General features: G+C 38.5%; 2 pseudogenes across 2 annotated transcripts; both read right to left on the minus strand.

Moving 5' to 3' along the window:
- Positions 1-17855: 17855 nt before the first annotated feature.
- On the minus strand, positions 17856-18213 carry LOC308440467 (small ribosomal subunit protein eS24-like; annotated as a pseudogene). Its single transcript has one exon. The product of its transcript is annotated as a small ribosomal subunit protein eS24-like (transcript).
- A 662-nt stretch (positions 18214-18875) lies between these two features.
- On the minus strand, positions 18876-21569 carry LOC308440468 (PRAME family member 12-like; annotated as a pseudogene). The gene is made up of 4 exons: positions 21284-21569; positions 20245-20763; positions 19409-19451; positions 18876-18998 (listed from the first exon to the last, which is right to left on the minus strand). The product of its transcript is annotated as a PRAME family member 12-like (transcript).
- Between the last annotated feature and the right edge of the window lie 521 nt (positions 21570-22090).

Raw genomic sequence — 22090 nt, forward strand, 5'->3', positions numbered from 1 at the left:
CTTTAATAACAACAAAGACAACAGAATGCCCACATACACATGGAAACTAAACAATGCTCTAATCAACCATAACATGGTCAAAAAATAAATGAAGAAAAAAATTAAGGATTTTTTTCTTGGAATTTAGTGAAAATGAAAGCACAACATACCCAAATCTATGGGATGCTATGAAATTAGTACTAAGAGGAAAACTTATAGCTCCGAATGCTTTCAAAAAGAAACTGGAGAGAGCATATACTAGCAGCTCGACAGGACAGCTGAAAGCTCTAGAACAGAATGAAGCAAATACACCCAACAGGGGGAGACAGCAGGAAATAATATAACTCAAGGCAGAAATCAACCAGGTAGAAACAAAAAGAACCATAAAAAGAATCAACAAAACCAGGAGCTAGTTCTTTGAAAAAATCAACAAGAACAATAAATCTTTAGTCAGACTTATTAGAGGGCACAGAGAGTATCCAAATTAACAAAATCAGAAATAAAAGGGGAGACATAACAACAAAAACTGAGGAAATTCAAGAAATCATCAGGTCTTACTACAAAAGCCTATACTCAACAATCCTGAAAAATCTGGAGGAAATGGATAAATTTCTGGACAGATACCAGATACCAAAGTTAAATCAGGATCAGAGAAACCATCTAAACAACTCCAAAACACCAAAAAAAAAAAAAAAAAAAAAAAAAAAAGAAAAAAAAAGAAAGAAGCAGTCATCAAAATCCTCCCAAACAAATAAAAACCCAGGATCAGATGGGATCTGTGCAGAATGCTATCATTTATTGATGACCTAATACCAATACTCTCCAGGCTATTTCACAAAATAGAGTCAGATGGAACACTACCCAACTCATTATTCAAAGCCACAATAACTCTCATTCCTAAACCACAAAGACCCTATAAAGAAAGAGAACTTCAGACCAGATTCCTTTATGAACATTGAATCAAAAATACTCAATAAAATTCTTGCAAACCAAACCCAAGAACACATCAATAAAATCATTCACCGTGATCAAGTAGGGTTCATCCCAGGGATTTAGGGATGGTTCAATATTCAGAAATCCATTAACAAAATCCACCATATTAAAAAAACTTAAAAGAAAAAAAAAAAAAAACCACATGGACATCTCACTAGATGCTGAGAAAGCATTTGACAAAAGTCAACACCCCTTCATGATAAAAGTCTTGGAAAGAGCAGGAATCCAAGTTCCATACCTAAACATAATAAAAACTACACAGCAAACCAATAGCTAACACCAAACAAAATAGCGAGAAACTTGAAGCAATCCCACTATAATCAGGGACTAGACAAGGTTGCCCACTCTCCCCCTACCTATTCAATATAGTACTGTAAGTCCTGGCCAGAGCAATTAGACAGCAAAAGAAGAAAAAATCAAAGGGATACAAATGGGAATGGAAGACATCAAAATATCACTATTTGCAGATGAAATGATAGTATACTTAAGTGACACCAAAATTTCCACCAGAGAATTTTTACAGCTGATAAACAAGTTCAGCAAAGTAGCTGGATACAAAATTAACTCAAACAAACCAGTAGCCTTCCTCTATTCAAAGGACAAATATACTAAGAAATTAGGGAAAACATACCCTTCACAACAGTCACAAACAATAAGAAATACCTTAGTGTGACTCTAACTAAACAAGTAAAGGACCTGTATAGCAAGAACTTCAAATCTCTGAAGAACAAAATTGAAAAAGATCTCAGAAGATAGAAAGACCTCCCATACTTATGGAGTGGAAGGATCAACATTGTAAAAATGGCCATCTTACCAAAAGCAATCTACAGATTCAATGCAATCCCAATTAAAATTCCAACTCAGTTCTTCATAGAGTTTGAAAGAACAATTTGCAAATTCATCTGAAATAACAAAAAAAACCCCTAGAATTGCTAAATCTATTCTCAACAACAAGAACATTTCTGTGTGAATCACCATCAAGCAATAGTGTTAAAAAAAAGTATGGTATTGGTACAGAGATAGGCAGATAGATTAATGAAACAGAATAGAAGATCCAGAAATGAACTCTCAAACATATGGTCACTTGATCTTTGACAATGGAGCTGAAACATTCAATGGAAAAAAGGACAGCCTCTTCAACAAATGCTGTTTCTTCAACTGGCAGTCAGTAAGCAGAAGAATGAAAATAGATCCTTTCTTATCTCTGTACAAAACTTAAGTGCAAGTGGATGAAAGATCTCCACAGAAAACCAGATACACTGAAAGTATTAGAAGAGAAAGTGGGGAAAACCTTAGAACACATAGGCACTGGGGAAAATCTCCTGAACGGAACACCAATGGCTTATGCTCTAAGGTCAAGAATCGATAAATGGGACTTAATGAGACTGCAAAGTTTCTGTAAGGCTAAGGAGACTGACAAGAAAACAAAATGGCAGCCAACAAACTGGGAAAGGAACTTTACCAATCCCACATCTGGTAGAGGTCAAATATTCAATATATACAAAGAACTCAAGAAGTTAGACTCAAGAGAATCAAACAATTCTATTAAATTAATATTAAAGCCACATGTCCACTTCTAAAAGAGGTATACAACATAGAAAGACCTTTGAAATAATCAAGCATAATAATGATATCAACAGGCTAACAATGATTTTTGATAAGCTAAAATTATATTTGGAATTATATCCAAAGTCTTCAATGTGTCCCTCTAAAAATACAGAAATTATAATTTTCGTTCTATTGGAGTCTAAAGTTCTCTACATCAAGCTACGTGACCCAAGGGAAACCAATTACATACCAGTTATGACCACTGCATATAGGTCTCTGAGTCCAAACAAAACCAGGCAACTATCCAGGCTTCAGGTCTGAATATAATCTCTGGTTTCAATAAAGGTTTTATATACCTCTATGATCACCCCACCCTATTGTATCCACACCCTGGAACCTCAAACTGGAAATGTATTAGATGGTTTCACTTCACACTTTTTAACTCTATATGTAATATTCATCCACTTCATTCATTGAATCAGAGCTTTCTGTGAAATTACCTCCACACCACGCTATCCATTAAGTATTACACTTGTTAATCAACAAAATAATACTGAATTTGAGGATTTTTCCCTTCCTTGGCTTATTACATAGTTTTGAGGGCTGGGTCTTGCTGTGAAGCAAGTGTTTCAGAATTCTAAATTCTTGCCATCCTCTTGCAAGGTTTTACCCAGCTTAATTTAGATCCAGGCATGGTCATAAACACTTTAATCCCAAGAGATAAAGCCAAGCAGATCTGAGTTCAAGGCCAGCCTGAGACTGGACAAGGTGAGAAAACACCTTAAATCCAGGACTGGTGGTACACACCTTTAATCCCAAGAGACACGCCTGCAGGTTTTTGAGTTAAAGGCTGTTGGAATCTCCTTCCAAAGAGGATAGGACTGAATAGAAAAATGCTTAGGTTTGGATGGAACAGTGGGGAATTTGGAGCCCTTGGGTATACTTGTTAGAGGTTCCTCATGCTGTCAGTGAGTGAGTTTGGAATATCGAAGACCAGTAAGGACAGGTGTTTTTTGATAACTCCACCATTTCAAGAGAAATGATTCTAACCTTGAGTGTCATATGAGAAAGGTTTCTGAACCTTAACTTGAAAATATATTTTTGCTGAGTGCTTTTACAGGAACTGTCTGACTAGAGACCTTACAAGAGGAATGTTCAGACCCCACCCACATCCACCAAGCTGGAAGTGAAGGCTTTGCTGACAGATGAGGCTTTGGCCATTTCTGCTGTAGAGGAGCTTCCAAGGAATCTCTTCCAAAAACTGTTTAAGGTGACTTTTGCAGTCAGACATACCAAGATAGTGGTGACATCCTGGCCTTGAACTCAACAGTTATGACCAAAATGAAGAAAAGGATATAGATCAAAGTTAACGTAATTTCCAGTTTGGCTTTGAATTCTTAATTTTTATCATGCCTCACTCACTTGCTACTGGGAAACTCTATATCTAGGTTTTATGTCACATGTCTTAATTCTATGAACTCCCAAACTCTATGAAGTAACAGTACTGTATGTAAAGGTGTCACATAATATGCAGGTTTCTCTAGGATATAAAGCATTTGCATTACCAAATAATTCTCTTCTAGGTTGTCAGTTGTAAAAAGGACTAAAAGAAAAAAATTTTCTTCAGCCATCACTGTACCCCAGTTTCTGTATTGTAACATTCAATAAAATTCATTGTTACACTGTATTTATTGAATACATACAACATGGATTCTTTGTTTAAATATTACTGTTCTTGTCTGAGTTGAAGAAAGTATCTAATTTAAGGACTAATTTCAGGACTGTCAAGCCATTGCCCTCTGGTGAGAAGTCAGAATAAACACATTGATGCCAGAAATCTTACATTTTAAATTCTTGGGAATGTAGATAAAGTTATCAATTAAGGTGGGACACATAGGGACATCAGGAATGGGCTCAGATACAGAGAAGACAAAAAAAAAACCAGGCTTTTTATTTATATTTTCCTCTACAATCTGTCTCTCTTTCTGCAGGTCAAGTTCACTGGCCTTGTTCCCTAGGACCAGTGAGCTCACCTAAGATTCCTCCACAATAATCACGCTTTCATATTCTTAAACCAAACAACCCATAGATTAGGAGACATTGCTCACAAGTTAAGAGAACATGCTGATTTTGCAGAGGACCAAAGTTTGATTTCAGAGCTAACAATCAGGTGGCTCTCAAATGGCTTCATGTGATAGGACCCTCATTTCTGACCTGTCTGAATCCAAGATTTCACATGCACAAATACACATACAGATATGCACCTAGCTGAAGAAAACTTTAAATTAAAAAAGGCTAAATTTAACAAAGAAATAAAAAATAGTCCAATTAATTAAAATGAAGATGTTGGTCAGTAGCAGTTGTGTGGCTCTGTGAAGAAAGCCTGTGGAGTTTCAGGTGTGTCCATTGAGCAGAGGTGGTGAGCAATAGCCTAGTTTACTATGGCTCCAGGGTTTGAGCTCCTTCACCATGGATGAGTGAGAGGAAATTAGGAGTTGGTCAATGTAAAACATTTATTTCTGTAGACATATAATATATATTCACGTTCTACTTATATGTTTTCTTGGCATGACCTAAAAAGAAAGCCTCAGAACTCTGTATAGATGATTGTGAGCTGCTAGGTGATTTTCAAGAATTGAACTCAGGTTGTCTGAAAGGACTCTTAATTACCGATCAATCTTCTCTCCAGGCCTATATTTGACAATTTAAAAAGCACTTGTGGATACAGAATCACACGGATTCAGATGTCCCTTAGGCATAAAACTTACCAGTGTGGCCTCTTTAACTCACTACATTTCACACATTTTGTATACATATGCGTTTTGATGGTTTACTCATTCACTTGGTTTGTAGATAGTTACTCTGTAGATCTGCCAGTGCCATACCAATGTCCTGAGCCATTCCAAGAAACATCTGGATGTTTTTCACTACATAGATTGCTTGTCTGTCTGTTCACTGGACCTGAGAACCTCATCAATCCTGGTTTAATAATACATAACATTTATCTCATCACCCTGCAAGATGAGACTTCACAGAAGTTTTCAATCTGATTCTATCTGTTTATCTGAACACCTAAGATGAACATTCAAGAAACTTTCTCTTGATATGGAGCTAGAATTCCTCACCACTTTTTTTCTGATCTCTATGGAATTCATCTTATCTCTGCTCAGTAATGGAGTGAAAGCTGTGTAAATAAATATATAATAATAAAAATAATACAAAACCTGAATGATTTTTATAGTATTCATTTAAAGAATATATTGATACAAGAGGAGCAAGAAAAATGTCGAGAGGGAGGGAGATAAGAAACTAAAATAAGTATTCACTATCTACTTATGTCTCTCAGGAAATGTCTGACTGAGACAACATCATTTTAATGATTAATATATGCTACTTATCAATTATAAATACAAACTAACTGTAGCCACCAAGCTTTACAACACTCCTCAAACCTTTATGTTGTAGCTAAAATAAATTCATAGTTCACAGTTTTTTAGTGTAAATATAAGTGGCCCATGAAATGGTATGCTTCTGGCATGTTTCAGGGAGTACATGTGTCTATAGATCTTGCTGTGCACAAAGTTTATATAATGCTAAACTTATGTAGTTCCCTATCAATTCCTTAAGTTTTCATTAACATTTTTTATCCACTCTACCATCTGAACACATCCAGCCTTACTTCCATCCCAGCCCTACCCTCTGATTCTTTCCCCTCCTTTCCTGCTCCCATGAGAAGGAAAGGCTCCCAATCCCACCCCCACCAGATTGTATCAGGACTAAATGCATCCTTTGTCAGACAAAGCAGCCCAGCTTGGGAGAAAGGTTCCTAAGGAAGACAACTAAGTTCAATAAAAGACAAACCCCTGGTCTGGTTTTTATGAGACCCACATTAAGACCAAGCTTCCAATCTCTGTGAATTCCCAATGGCTCCAGATGTTTTAATCTCTGTAAATGCTAGTTAGCTTTCTAGGTTTTTGCAGGTATATTTGACCCCATCTGGCTCCCTCAATCCTTCCACTGACTTTTCAACAAGACTTCCTGAATTCCATTTCATGTTTGTACATATTCATTGTTGCCAATGAGATGCCAAATCTTTGAAATTTAGATCCCATTTTAGAGAAGCCGACCTAAGTTTGAACTCAGGTAAACAAGTAAGTACCTAGCATGAATTTCAAAGTTGCCCCCCAACAATACTCGCACCCAGAATCAGTCTCTAGGCTCATCCCCAACAAGAACAGCATCTCCATGTTATACATTCAACAAGACCAGGTCTTCAGGTTTAACCTGTACCCCCTGTTTATAAACTGACTTCTTGCCTAATGACTACCAATGCATATGAGAGCAGATATTAAATTTGTGATATGACTTCGAGCAGAAGCTAATTATGTTACAGTCCACAGGAGTTTGCCAATTATATGCTTTCACACTTATTCCCTGCTCTCTGCTTACACATAGAAGCCTTTCCCCCATAGAAATTTAGACTCCCACTCAACCAAAACTGACCTATGCTGTGTGGGGGCGGGCAGTGAGGGACTGAGCTAAATGCAATAGAATAAATACCCTGCTCTGAGTAACTTTAGAGTTGTTCCTGTCTGGATTTGATGGGATAACTAACATTTCCCTGGTACAACATTTTGGTTCTTTGGGCAGGAAGTTCCATACAACATAAAAGACTACTAATCTAATTGGCCTTAAAGCAAAACAAAACTAAAAAACAAAACAAAACAAAACAAAAAAACCTAGTTTCTCTATTTATTTGTAACACTGTGTTAAATTTCCTGCTTTTTTCCTCTCTGAGGAATCAATTTGTCTGAGCTTTCTTTATATTGCCATGGTATTTGTATTAGTCAGGGGTCTCTAGAGTCACAGGGCTTATGAATACTCTCTATATAGCAAGGAGGTATTTATTGGTGACTTACAGTCTGTACTCCAATCCTTTAAAATGGCCGACAGCAGCTGTGAAGTTCAAGGATCTAGCAGATGCTCAGTCCTACAGGGCAAGCAGGCAGAGTCCCACAAGACAGGCAGGCAAAGTACCAGAAGGCAGGCAGGTCGAGAGAGAGCCTTCCTTGTTCCAATGTTCTTATGTAGGTCTCCAACTGAAGGTGTGTCCCAGATTAAAGGTGTGTGCCACCACACCTGGATCTGGGACTTGCCTGTCTCAGATGACCTTGAACTCAGTGATCTCCTTGCCTTAGTTTCCTGAGGTTCTTAGCCTCTATGCCTCAAGATCAAGATCAAAGGTGGGCCTCCCAATTCTGGATTGTGGTTCATTCCAGATATGGTCATGTTGACAACCAGAAATAGTTACAGTAATTCTTCTAGGTTTCAGCTGAACTGAATAATCTGTCTGAGTGTGAGGACTTTTCTATGTAGTCTGAGCAAGTGAGCACTTGAGCATTGGTTAAGATCTTGTGATTTGTGTAGTGGCTAATTAGTCTGGATGTTAGAAACTCCATATGAAATCTACAGAGAGAAATGAATTTTCTTTCTATGATGATCTTTTCAGGGCTAAGTAAAAATAGTGCAATACTGATGGCTGTCGTATTTGTGTGTGTGTGTGTGTGTGTGTGTGTGTGTGTGTGTGTGTGTGTGACAGAGAGAGAGAGAGAGAGAGAGAGAGAGAGAGAGAGAGAGAGAGAGAAAGAGTGCCACATAGTAGTAGGTTCTTGTTACTGTAGCCTGTATCACTTTCCAGGTCTGAGTGGTAGCACATTAGTCCTCTGTGATTGCGATGTTATTCTGATTGTTTCTTGTTACTACAGACGGTTTTTTTTTTGGAGGGGGTAGTTTTTCTGGCTGGCTATCTCTGTTTCAGATTCTGATTGGCAGCATATCTGTCTTCTGTGAGTGCCACATTTTGCCTTTTTTAGCAACATAGCATGGCTAGTCAGGAAACCATTGATGAGAAATGCCAATCGCTCTTCCTCACACTCTGCCTAATATTTAGCTGTGGGTCTCTTATTTGTTTCTAACAGTGGCTGAGTGAAACCTCTCAAATCAGCTTATGCTAGGCTCCTGTTTATAGAATATTATTAATAGTTCAAGACTCTTGAGAACTCATTGTAAAAGTAACTACTTTCTGAACAGAACAATCATGGGTCTGGTGTGAAGATCAACAATTAATAAATGGGAACCTCAAGAAACTGGAAATCTTCAGTAAGGCAAAAGACAGCACCAGTAGGTGAAATCAGCATCTTAAAGAACAGAAAACGATCTTAACCAACTGTACATTCAACAGAGAGCTGATATCCAAACAATATAAATACCTCATGAAACTAGACCTCAATCAACCAAATAACCCACTTACAAATTACGTGCAGAGGTCAAAGAGAATTTTCAACAGAGAAAATTCTAATGGCCAAGAAGCACATAAAATATTCAAAATCCTTAGTCATATGCAAATTGAAAGGACACTAATATTACATTTTATACACATCTTTATGGCTAAGGTCAAAATCTCAAGTTAAAGCACATGTTAGATAAGGAGCAACAGAGAGCATCCTGCATTTCTGGTAAGTGTGCAAACTTTTCAAACAAATTTGGAAATCTATCTGCGTGTTTCTCACAAATAATTCTACTTTAAGATCCAGTTATACCACTCCTGGGCATACACTCAAAATATGTTCCCCCATAGCACAAGGACACATGCTCAACTACATTTATAACACTTTTATTCATAAACCAGAAACTGTTCCTCAACTTTAGAATGGACAAGAAAAATCTCGTACATTTATGCCATAGAATACTAATAATCTATTAAAATAAGGAATATTATGTAATTTTCGGGCAAATGGTTGAACTAGAAAATATTCATTCTACATGAGGTAATCTAGACCTAGAAAGACTTGCATGGTATGTACTCACTTTAAAGTGATTATTAAGAGGCTGAGCAACTGGTGAGTGGGAGACCAAGACTGCAGGGGTGCAGAGAGATCTCTGCGGAGTGCACACGGAAAGTGCACACCCTAACTTGCCCTGCCCCGCCTTGCCCGATCCAGCGATTGGGAACAGAAAATTAGAACTTCTGTTTCCACCCGGTGGCGACTTCTGGACTCAGAGCGGAGCCTGGCCTACCTGCCAGGCGAAACGGCAGCTCATAGAGGCTGAGCAACTGGTGAGTGGGAGACTAAGACTGCAGGGGAGCAGAGAGATCTCTTCGGAGTGCACACGGAAAGTGCACACCCTAACTTGCCCTGCCCCGCCCTGCCCGATCCAGCGATTGGGAACAGAAAATTAGAACTTCTGTTTCCACCCGGTGGCGACTTCCAGACGCAGAGTGGAGCCTGGCCTACCGGCCAGGCAGAACGGCGGCTCATAGAAGCTGAGCAACTGCGATGGGGAACAGAAAATTAGAACTTCTGTTTCTGCCCGGAGGCGACTTCAGGACGCAGAGCAGAGCCTGGCCCATCTGCCACCCGGAACGGAGGCTCGTAGAGGCTGAGCAACTGGTGGGTGGGAGACCTGGGCTGCAGGGAAGCAGAAAGATCTCTGTGGAGTACACCAGGAAAGTGCACCCCCTGCCTTGTTCTGCCCTGCCTTGCCTGATCCAGCAAACAGAAACAGAAGGTTGGAACTTCTGCTCATACCCGACGACTCTGAGGCATAAAACAGGGCTTGACCCATCTGACACCTCAACCAGTGGAGAACCAGGGACACAGACCAGATACAAGGGAAAGGTAAGAACATATCACTGACAACAAAATGGCAAGAGGAAAGAGAAAGAGTATATCCCAAGGGAACCAAGACAATCTAGCAACACCAAAGCCCAGCTCTCCCATAACAGCAAACATCGGAACTCCAAACAATCCAGAAAAAGAAGACACAGACCTGAAATCATGCCTCAAGCCGCTGATAGAGTTACTTAAACAAGAAAGGGAGAAAAAGTAAAAAGATTTAGAAGCTTTTAAAGAAGAAACAAGAAAAACACGCAAAGAAATCAAAGAACTAGAGGAAAACAGAACCAAAGAAATAAAGGAATGGAAGAGGGAAATTAAAACAGAGATTGACACAATAAAGAAAACACTAAAAGAGATAACCCTAGAGTCAGAACACCAAAAAAAAAAAAAAAAAAAAAAAAAAAAAAAAAAAAAAAAAAAAAAAAGAAATCAGGAGTCACAGAAGCAAGCATTTCTAACAGATTACAAGAGATCGAAGAGAGAATCTCGGGGGCAGAAGACAACATTGCAAACATAGACAAAACAGCCAGAGAAGATGCAAAAAACAAAAAGCTCCTAAACCAAAATGTCCAGGAAATTCAAGACACAATGAGAAGACTGAACCTAAGGATAATAGGAATAGAAGAGGGAGAAGAGTATCAAATAAGGCGCACAGTAAATATCTTCAACAAAATCATAGAAGAAAACTTCCCTACCCTCAAGAATGAGATGACCACGAGCATAAAAGAAGCCTTCAGAACTCCAAATAGGTTGGACCAGAAAAGAAATACCTCCTGACACATAATAGTAAAAACATCAAGTGCCCAAAGTAAAGAAAGAATACTAAAAGCAGTAAGAGAAAAAGGTCAGGTAACATATACAGGCAGACCAATCAGACTCACACCCGATTTCTCAACAGAGACTATGAAAGCTAGAAGAGTCTGGACAGACATCATGCACTCCTTAAGAGAGCACAAGTGCCAGCCCAAGCTGCTATACCCAGCAAAACTATCAATCACCATCGATGAAGAGACGAAGATATTTCAAGACAAATCAAAATTCACACAATATCTGACCACAAACCCAGCACTACAACGAATTATAGGTGGAAAACCCAATAAAATGAGGGAAAATACAGCCTAGTCAAAACAAGAAAACTCCTAAACAAGAAAACTAAAAGAATAAAAAAACACAGACACAACTCAACCCAAAAAGCAATAATGGCAGGAAACAGAAACAACTATTCCTTGATATCTACTAACATAAATGGTCTAAACTCCCGAAGAAAGAGACATAGACTATCAGACTGGATACATAAACAAAATCCAGCCTTTTGCTGCATACAGGAAACTCATCTCAGAGACAGAGACAGACACTATCTCAGAGTAAAAGGGTGGGAAAAAAACTTCCAAGCAATCAGATCCAAGAAGCAAGCTGGAGTGGCTATTCTAATATTGAATAAAGTAAATTTCCAACCAAAAGTTATCACAAAAGATAAGGAAGGGCACTTTTTACTCATTACTGGGGAAATCTGTCAGGAGGAACTCTCAATTTTTAACATATATGCTCCAAATAAAAAATCATCCACATTCATAAAAGAAACCCTACTAAAGCTCAAAAAATACATTTCACCCCACACAATAATAGTGGGAGACTTTAATACCCCACTCTCACCAATGGACAGATCAGGGAAACAGAAACTGAACAAGGACACTGCAAAACTAGCAGAGACTTTGAACCAACTAGAATTAATAGATATATACAGAACATACTATCCCAAAGTAAAAGAATACACCTTCTTCTCACCACCCCATGGCACCTTCTCGAAAATTGACCACATAATTGGACATAGAATGAGCCTCCATCGTTATAAGAAGATTGAAATACTCCCATGCATCCTCTCAGATCACCATGGTCTACGGCTGGACTTTAACAACAACAAAGAAAACAAAAAAGCCCACATACACATGGAAACTAAAAAACACTCTGTTAAAGGATAGCAGGGTCAAAGAAGAAATAAAGAAAGAAATTAAGGATTTTCTAGAATTCAACGAAAACGAAAACACAACATACCCAAACCTATGGGATGCAATGAAAGCAGTATTGAGAAGAAAACTCATAGCCCTAAGTGCTTCCAAAAAGAAACTGAAGAGAGCTCACATCAGCAACCTGACAGCACAGCTAAAAGACCTAGAACAAAAGGAAGCAGATATAACCAAAAAGAACAGACGGCAAGAAATAATCAAAATGAAGGCAGAAATAGACCAAATAGAAACAAAAAGAACCATTGAAAAAATCAACAAAACCAAGAGTTGGTTCTTTGAGAAACTCAACAAGATTGATAAACACCTAGCCAGACTAACTAGAGGGCAAAGAAAGAGTATCCAAATTAACAAAATCAGAAAGGAAAGTGGGGACATAACAACTGAAACTGAGGAAATTCAAGAAATCATCAGATCCTACTATAAAAACTTATACTCCAGATAATTGGAAAATCTGGAGGAAATGGATGAATTCCTAGACAGATACAAGGTCCCATAGTTAAACCAGGACCAAGTAAACCATCTAAATAACCCTATAACACCTAAAGAAATAGAAGAAGTCATCAAAAGCCTCCCAACCAAAAAAAGCCCAGGTCCAGACGGGTTCAGTGCAGGATTTTATCAGACTTTTATTGAGGATATAAAACCAATACTCGCCAAACTATTCCAAAAGATAGAATCAGATGGAATATTACCCAACTCATTTTTTGAGGCTACAATAACCCTCGTACCTAAACCACACAAAGACCCTGCAAGGAAAGAGAACTTCAGACCAATCTCACTTATGAACATTGATGCAAAAATACTCAACAAAATCCTTGAAAACCGAATCTAAGAATACATCAAAACGATCATTCATCATGACCAAGTAGGCTTCATACCTGGGATGCAGGGTTGGTTTAACATAAGGAAATCCATCAACATAATCCACCATATAAATGAACTCAAAGACCAAAATCACATGGTCATCTCACTAGACGCTGAGAAAGCATTCGACAAAATCCAACACCCCTTCATGTTAAAAGTCCTGGAAAGAACAGGAATCCAAGGCCCATACTTAAACATAATAAATCCAATATACAGCAAACCAACAGCCAACATCAAACTTAATGGCGAGAAACTTGAAGCAATCCCACTAAAATCAGGGACTCAACAAGGCTGCCCACTCTTCCCCTACCTATTCAACATAGTACTGGAAGTCCTGGCTGGAGCAATTAGACAGCAAAAGGAGATCAAGGGGATACAAATCGGAAAGGAAGAGATAAAAACATCACTCTTTGCTGATGACATGATAGTGTACTTGAGTGACCCCAAAAATTCCACCAGAGAACTCCTACAGCTGATAAACAAGTTCAGCAAAGTGGCTGGATACAAAATTAACTCAAACAAATCAGTAGCCTTCCTGTACTCAAAGGACAAACATGTGGAGAAAGAAATTAGGGAAAACATACCCTTCACAATCGTTACAAAAACTATGAAATATCTTGGTGTGACTCCAACTAAGCAAGTGAAGGACCTGTATGACAAGAACTTCAAACTTCTAAAGAAAGAAATTGAGGAGGATCTCAGAAAATGGAAAGATCTCCCATGCTCATGGATTGGAAAAATCAACATCTTAAAAATGGCCATCCTACCAAAAGCAATCTACAGATTCAATGCAATCCCCATCAAAATTCCAACCCAGTTCTTCATGGAATTGGAAAGATCAATGTGCAATTTCATATGGAATAACAAAAGAGCTAGAATAGCGAAATCCATCCTCAACAACAAAAAAACATCTGCGGGTATCACTATCCCTGACCTCAAGCTATATTACAAGGCAATTCTGCTGAAAACTGTATGGTACTGGTACAGAAATAGGCATGTGGATCAATGGAATAGAATAGAAGATCCAGAAATGAGCCCTCATGTATATGGTCACCTGATTTTTGACAAAGGAGCAGTAAACATTCAATGGAAAAAGGACAGCCTATTCAACAAATGGTGCTGGTCCTACTGGAACTCAGCATGCAGAAGAATGAAAAAAGACCCGTTCTTATCTCCTTGTACAAAGCTCAAGTGTAAGTGGATCAAAGATCTCCACATTAAACCAGATACACTGAAACTATTAGATGAGAAAGTAGGGAAAACCTTAGAACACATAGGTACAGGAGAAAATTTCCTGAACAAAACACCAATGGCTCAAGCTCTAAGGTCAAAGATTAACAAATGGTACTTAATGAGATTGCAAAGTTTCTGTAAGGCTAAAGACATCGTCAAGAAAACAAAACGGCAACCAACAGAATGGGAAAAGATCTTTACCAACACTATATCAGATAGAGGCCTAATATCCAAGGTGTACAAGGAACTCAAAAAGCTAGATACCAGAGAATCAAATAACCCTATTAAAAAATGGGGTACAGAGCTAAACAAAACGTTTTCAGTTGAGGAACACCGAATGGCTGAGAAACATCTGAGGAAGTGTTCAACATCCTTAGTCATCAGGGAAATGCAAATCAAAACAACCCTGAGATTCCACCTCACACCAGTCAGATTGGCCAAGTTCCAAAACTCAGATGACAGCAGATGCTGGCGAGGCTGCGGAGAAAGAGGAACACTTCTCTACTGTTGGTGGGGTTGCAAGCTAATACAACCACTCTGGAAATCTGTCTGGCGATACCTCAGAAAATTGGATATAGTACTACCTGAAGACCCAGCTATTCCATTTCTGGGCATATACCCCAGAGACACTTTAATACACAACAAAGATATATGCACCACAATGTTCATAGCGGCTCTATTTATAATAGCCAGAAGCTGGAAGGGACCCAGATGTCCTTCAGAAGATGAATGGATACAAAAATTGTGGTACATATACACAATGGAATACTACTCAGCCACCAGAAACAATGACTTAACCAAATTCTTAAGAAAATGGCTGCATCTAGAGAATATCATCCTGAGTGAGATAACCCAGTCACAAAAGAACAGACATAGTATGCAGTCACTGATAGTGGGATGCTAACCCCAGAGGCTTGCACTCCCCCAGAAACAACTCACAGACTGTATGAAGTCCAAGAAATGAAGAAAACAAAAAAACATACATATATTTACAAAAAAAACAAAGTGATTATTACCCATAGAACACAGAATAAGCATGCTACAATCCAAATATCTAAAGAAGCTAAGGAATATGATTAAACATCACTCAGAAGGGGAAATAAAATGTATATCAGTAGGGGTTCATTATAGGAAACTATATGGGAGAGTGTGTCTGGACAGGAACAGTTTTGGGGATCAGGCATGGTGGGAATGAGAGGCCTAGAAAGGGGAAAATAATCCATGTGGGGCATTTCAGGGACAATCCGGAGACCTGGGATGGTACTGGATCCTGGGATAATATGGAGAGACCTTGGCTGAGATCCCAGCAGATGGGGATAAGAAGAGGAAGTCGCTACTTCCTATAGCCAGGCAGGATTTCCGTGGAGGGAGGTGCTTGCCAACCCACCCATAAAAACTTCCATCCAAAATGTTCCCTGCCTACAAGATATGCTGGGACAAAGATGGAGCAGAGATCAAAGGAATAGCCAACCAGTGACTGAAAGACTTGAGACCTACCCAATGGAAGAGAGGCAAACTCTGACACTGTTGATGATACTGAGTTATGCTTAAGGACATGAGTCTAGCATAACTGTTATGTGAGAGGTTGCATCCAATACATGATGGCAACAGATGGATACCTATAGCAAAACACTAGGCAGAATTCAGGAAGTGTTGTGTAATCATCAGAGAAAGAATAGAAGGAGCCACATGGGGTCAAGTACACCAGAAGGAGACCTACAGAACTAAGTCACAAAGACTCAACCACCAACCAAAGAACATGCATGGTCTAGACCTAGGTAGGCCTCCTATATATATATGCAGCAGAAGTGAAACTTGGTCTTACTGTGGGTCTCCTAAAAATAAGTTGTCTCTTATTAAACTTTATTTTATTCCTTTGGACTCTTTCCCCGTATCTAGGCTGCCTTGTCTGGCCTCAGTGGGAGAGGATCCCATTTAGTCCTGATGCAACATGGTGTGACAGGGTGGTTTGGTAACTCGGGGCAGTGGGGAAATGGATGCTTCTCCTTCTCTGGGGAGAATGAGAGCAGAAAATGAGGGGGAAGTATCTAAGGGGAGGACTGCAAGGAAAGGAAAGGCAGAATGTGATCAGGTGGTAAAGTGAATAAATAAATGAATTAATGAAAATAAAAATAAATGATAGATAGGGAGACAGATATGTTTAACATTTAAACTTTGTACACTGCACATTGAATAGAAACAAGTGCTTTTTGAAACATGTTAGCAACATATGTTTTCATGGACCACTTATAATTACAAAAAATCATTAGATATAAATTTTTTTCTGTAAGATAAAGTTGTGAGGATTGTTGTGAAGCTCGGTGGCTACAGTTAGTATGTACTTATAACATAATTAGCAAGTGTAAATTATACATCCAATGTAGTTTCCCTCAGATATTTTCCTACATAAATAGGTAAAGGTATATTTATTTTAGCTTTTTATCTCCCTTTCTCTGCTCATTTTCTTCTTCTCTTCTCATATCAATATACACCAAAATTTTATATTCTAAAACCATTCAGGTTTTTTATTATTTTAATTTTTTTACTTATTTTTCACAGCTTTTATTCCATTCCTGAGCAGGGATTAGATGAAATCCAGAGAGACCAGAAGGAAAGTGCAGAGGGATTCCAGGTCCATGTCAAGAGGAAGTTTCTTAAATTTTCATATTCAATATCCCAAGTAAATAGAATGATATTAAATTTCTGCTCTTAAGTCTCAACCTGTAGTGTGCTGAGATAACTGTTGCATATTTACATACCCTGTTTAATGGTGTTCACAGATAGGTAAGCACTTTATGAAGTATATCCAGGCCTTACTTGGAATGTCAGGACATTTGAATTGCTTTAGTAGATCTATTTAGTGACTATCTAAAAGAAAGAAAGAAAGAAAGAGAGAGAAAGAAAGAAAGAGAGAGAAAGAAAGAAAGTAAGAAAGAAAGGAGCAAGCAAACCATCAACACATACATATAAACAAAACATTTGAAATGTGATGAATTAAAGTCATGCCACACTGGTAAGTTTTTATGCAAAAAAGACATCCAATTACTTGTGATTCTGTATCCACAAGTGCTTATTGCATTGTCAAATATGAACTTGGAGGGATGATGGCTTGGTGATTAAGAGTCCTGGCTGCTTTCTCAGACAACCTGAGTTCAATTTTAGGCAAGTACCTGGCATCTCACAACCATCTATACAGGGTTCTGACATTTTTATCCACTCATGCAAGCATACATAAAATTTTAACAGGAATATACATTAAATGAATTCAGAAATAAATGTTGTACATTGACAAACTTCTAATTTCCTCTCGCCCAGGGTGCAGGAGCTCAAACTCTGCATCTCAGAGCAAACTAGGCTATTGCTCACCAACTGAGCTCAATAGATACATCTGAAACTCCACATGCTCTCTTCACAGAGACACACAAGTGCTACTGATCAATATCCCCATTTTATTAATTTATTTTAAGAAGCTTTTTAGATCAGTCGTTTTCTCAGAATCCTGCATATCACACCAAAACATCAAGTCACCGCAGATCTAATTTTTTTTGTTTTGTTTTTTACCAGCAGTAACATTGGCCTTTGCAAAGGTCCCCCTGACCTTCTTCATTCTGTTCTTGCATTCTTTCCCCTCTTTATAGGAAGCCTATTTATTCCTATGTCTTGCAAGTCTGAGGTTCATTCTTCTTTGCATAATCTAAAGAATCATAGATCATGCCAAAGTCTTGCCACCACTGAAGTGGTGTGGTTTTGTACATTTTGGCCAGCTTTTCCTGAATTTCTGTCTTCGGTACTGTTGCCTTTTCAGAATGAAGGACATCAATGATCATCTGTTTCCTCTGAAGCAGATGGTTCATCATGAACTTTCTGGTCTGGATGGTTACCATGTTATTCATGAAAGCTATGGTGCAGGAGTTGTAGAGGAGAAAAAGCAACATCCCCATTTTAATTAATTGGGACATATTTTATTACTTTGTGAAACTGAGTCAGTTTTATTTAAAGTCTTCTTCAGCTAGATGGATATCAGCAGGTGTACTGTCTGGATTTGTTCATGTGAAAGCCAGGATACACACAATCTAGGAAAAAGGGCCTGTAGCTCTGAAATCAAACTTTGGTCCTCTGTAAAAGCAGTACGTTCTCTTAACCTGTGAGCAATGTCTCCCAATCTATGGGTTGTTTGATATAAGGATATGAAAGCATTGGGTTGGGGAGATGGCTCACTGGTTAAGAGCACTGACTGCTCTTCCAGAGCTCCTCAGTTCAATTCCCAGCAACCCACGGTGACTCACAACCATCTGCAATGAGATCTGATGCCCTTTTATGGTGTATCTGAAGCCAGAAACATTGTACTCACATATATTAAATCACTAATCTATAAAAAATGAAAGCATGTTTATTGTAGGCGACTCTCAGGTGAGTCCACTGGTCCCAGCGGACAAGGTCAGGGAACTGGACATACAGACAGGGGTACAGGTTGTGGAGAAAGACAGAAAGAAAAAGTCTGGGAATGGTTTGTTTTGTTTGTTTGTTTTTGTCTTCCACTGTACTTTAGGTCAGCCTAGATGTCCATAAGCGTCCCACATTGCACAATAATTTTAACAACCTTCACAAGATTGTAGATGACATTTCTGGCATCACTGTCTTTGTTCTGATTTCTCTCCAGATAGCACTTGTTGCAGTCCTTAAATTGAGATATGTTATTCAATTCAGACAATAAAAATGATATTTAAACAAAGAACCCATGTTTTATGTATTTAATAAATTCAGTGATAACTCAATAAATACAGAAACCATTAAAAGTTAAATTATTTTACTGATAATTTACTATATACAGAGGGTATAATGACTAGGCTGAGGGTAATTTTTTCTCTTTTTTTCTATTTTTTTAAACTGAAGACTTAAAATACAATTTTTTGTAAAGTAAATGCTTTATGTAGTAGAGGGACCAACATATTCTTGTACATCTTTATATGAATTATGCATACTCCTTAAAGTTTGGGAGATCATAGGACATATGACATAAAGACTGGGTATAGTGGTGCCTGTTAGTATTCTCATGGAGGCATGACACAAAGATCTCTGTGAAATTACGCAGTAAGTGATGGAAAGGATCTCCAAGGGCATCATTAAGCACCTAGAGATAGAACAGGGGGTTAATTCTGGTTAATGTTATTGTAGAGGTTTGGCTTGGATGTTCACATTGGTAGAACAAATCAGGTACCACAATGTCATTATGACTAATTGATCAAAGATATCATCAGTGATGCTTCCTGTTGAAAACTGCTCAGTCATACTGACCCCACAGTTCATATAACTGGCCTCACTCTCAAGCTGAAAAAGAGTTCAGTTCATAAGTCCAGAAAACACACAAAACAACTTTTATTTCAAGAAATCCCTGACAGAATTGTGATATTTGCTGTTGGCTTACTGAATCTGAATTGTATATTTTTCTCTGCTGTCAAGATTGATCTCATTTACAGCCCAAGCTGTAACCTCAGTCCCATGCATTCAGTGCAAATTGAGCTCAAAGCATTTCATCCACGAGAATTGGGAGAATAAAGAATGCTATTTTCACAAATCTGAGCAGTGAGTCACCCAACTCCTCAATGCACACCCCCTTCCATTTCCCTTTTTATTTGGTTAGGTGTGCATGATTGCAGGAAGGGTTGCAACCTATTCTTATAGATCTGACATATTCTTTACCCAAAATCACTGCTCAAACTTAAGTGTGCTCATTTGAGACACTGATTTTACTTGTAAAATTTACCATGTAAAACTCAGCATATATGGAAAGAAGACATAAATTCCAGATTCTTATGAATTTCTAAATGTTTGATCCTAATAAATGGTGTAATACTCCACAAATCCTTAACATAAAAGAGACAGATTTGCTTTGGTAGCTAACCCACCTCTCCATTCTGGCTTACCCTAGGACTTGATTCATCTGGTCTCTGAGAAAATGGACACAGAACATGTAGAGATGCTGGAGACAGTTGTATTGGGAGAACTGAGAAACAAACTTGTTGACACATTTAACTTCTCTGACTCTTGTTCTATTGGTAATAGCAAAGCTGATCTTATGGAGGAAGTCAGGAAGAATTTGTGAAGATTTCTCATCTGTCTGAAGTAGGGAGAAAAATGTGCTACTTGTAGCTGTTTCCACTTTGTATTCAGTTCTAATTCTGTAATGTTCTCTGGACAAAAAACATTCAAGATCTTTCTCATAACTTGGACGGGCAGAGCCCAGACCTTCATTTTTGTACAGAAGAAATGGAGGGAGCCCATTCTCTGCTGGGAACTCTTCGAGAAGCATGCATGTGCATCTTCGAGGCAGGACGTGATGCACAGGTCAACTATGACCTTCAGACACTGCCTCAGTGCATATCTGGGAAGGGTCTTCCCTACTTGCTTTTCATCCAAGGTCTCTGATGAACTGCTACTGTTCTCTGCACCAATTCATATGCTCCAGAAAGCATGGTGCACATTTCTAAGGTTGAGAATCTGAAGTTTTATCCTCCTGTGGGTAAAACATAAATTTCATCAGAACCTGAATCTGTTTTTACTACATATATCTAAACTCAGCTCTCCCCATCTTAAGGTGTATGTCTTTTAAGCACCTGATATTCAGTGTGGATTCATGCATGCTGCAGAATCTTTACCAGGCTTCTGTACACTTGATTACTTTTCTTACACTAAGATAAACTTTATTTCTTCTTAATCACATTATTAGTGGTTGTGGCAATGCCAGGTATAGGCTTGTTCTACTGTGAGACTACATCTTTATTACACATTCAACTCTAATCCATATCCAACTGTTCTCAGTACAAGTAAATGGTGGATTTTAAGAATTCATGCATGATGATGCTATCGAAAGCATCTGATCCAATTAAAACCAAGCCAACCTCCCTGAAATTCTCTGCTGTGTACTCCACATGCTCCCTTCTATAGTCCTTGGTTATTGCATACCTGGAGAAAAATCTCTTGTTAGTAACATCTCTACTTCATCTAACACAACCTGCAAAGTTTCCAGGTTAGTTGTCTTCATCAATGTGCCCATAGGCAGACAGGAAAATGACCAGGAGGCCAGAATTACCTTCACAAGCTTTTTGTATCTGCCAGTGCTGGCCTTCTTCAACAGTGCTGGGAAGAGACCAGTGGGCAGTTCCTGCAGAGAAGACATGAGAAAAGCCTCATCTCTCAACAGAGTCTGAATTATCAGCTTCTGCAGTGCAGTTGGGTTCTGAACACTCATCCTCTAAAGTCTCCAGTCAGAAGGCTCCTAGGAAACAATCAGTAAAAATTATGCTTTCAAGTCAAAGTTTATAAAACTTCCTCACCACCATATCAACCACTAAGCTTCTCACTTACTGCTCTAGCAAGGGTAGAAACATAAATTTACTTCTTCATCCTAAACTGATGGTTGAAAGACAGACTCCCTCAATGGAATCATGAGAGCCTTTCTTTCACTCAAATGATTATATAATTTTCTGGTCAAAATACTTTATGTGTGTCCCTTCTGTTAAAAGAAAAAGAAAGAATGAAAAAAAGACACAAAATGGGAGCCATTTCCCAGGACCCAGTGAGGATGACACTAGCTAAAATATGCAATAGAGAGGTGCTAGAGCTTGAAGGGACCATGACCATTGGGCATGCTTCCCAGTTTAAAGAAGGAGTCACTCAACAATCTCAGAATTTTAACCTAATATTATTCCTGTATGAAGGAAAAATAGGGACAAAAATTGAAGCCATCCAGAGACCACCTACCTTGGGTTC

The sequence above is a fragment of the Micromys minutus genome, assembly GCF_963924665.1.
Source record: "Micromys minutus genome assembly, chromosome: 31".
Taxonomy (NCBI): domain Eukaryota; kingdom Metazoa; phylum Chordata; class Mammalia; order Rodentia; family Muridae; genus Micromys; species Micromys minutus.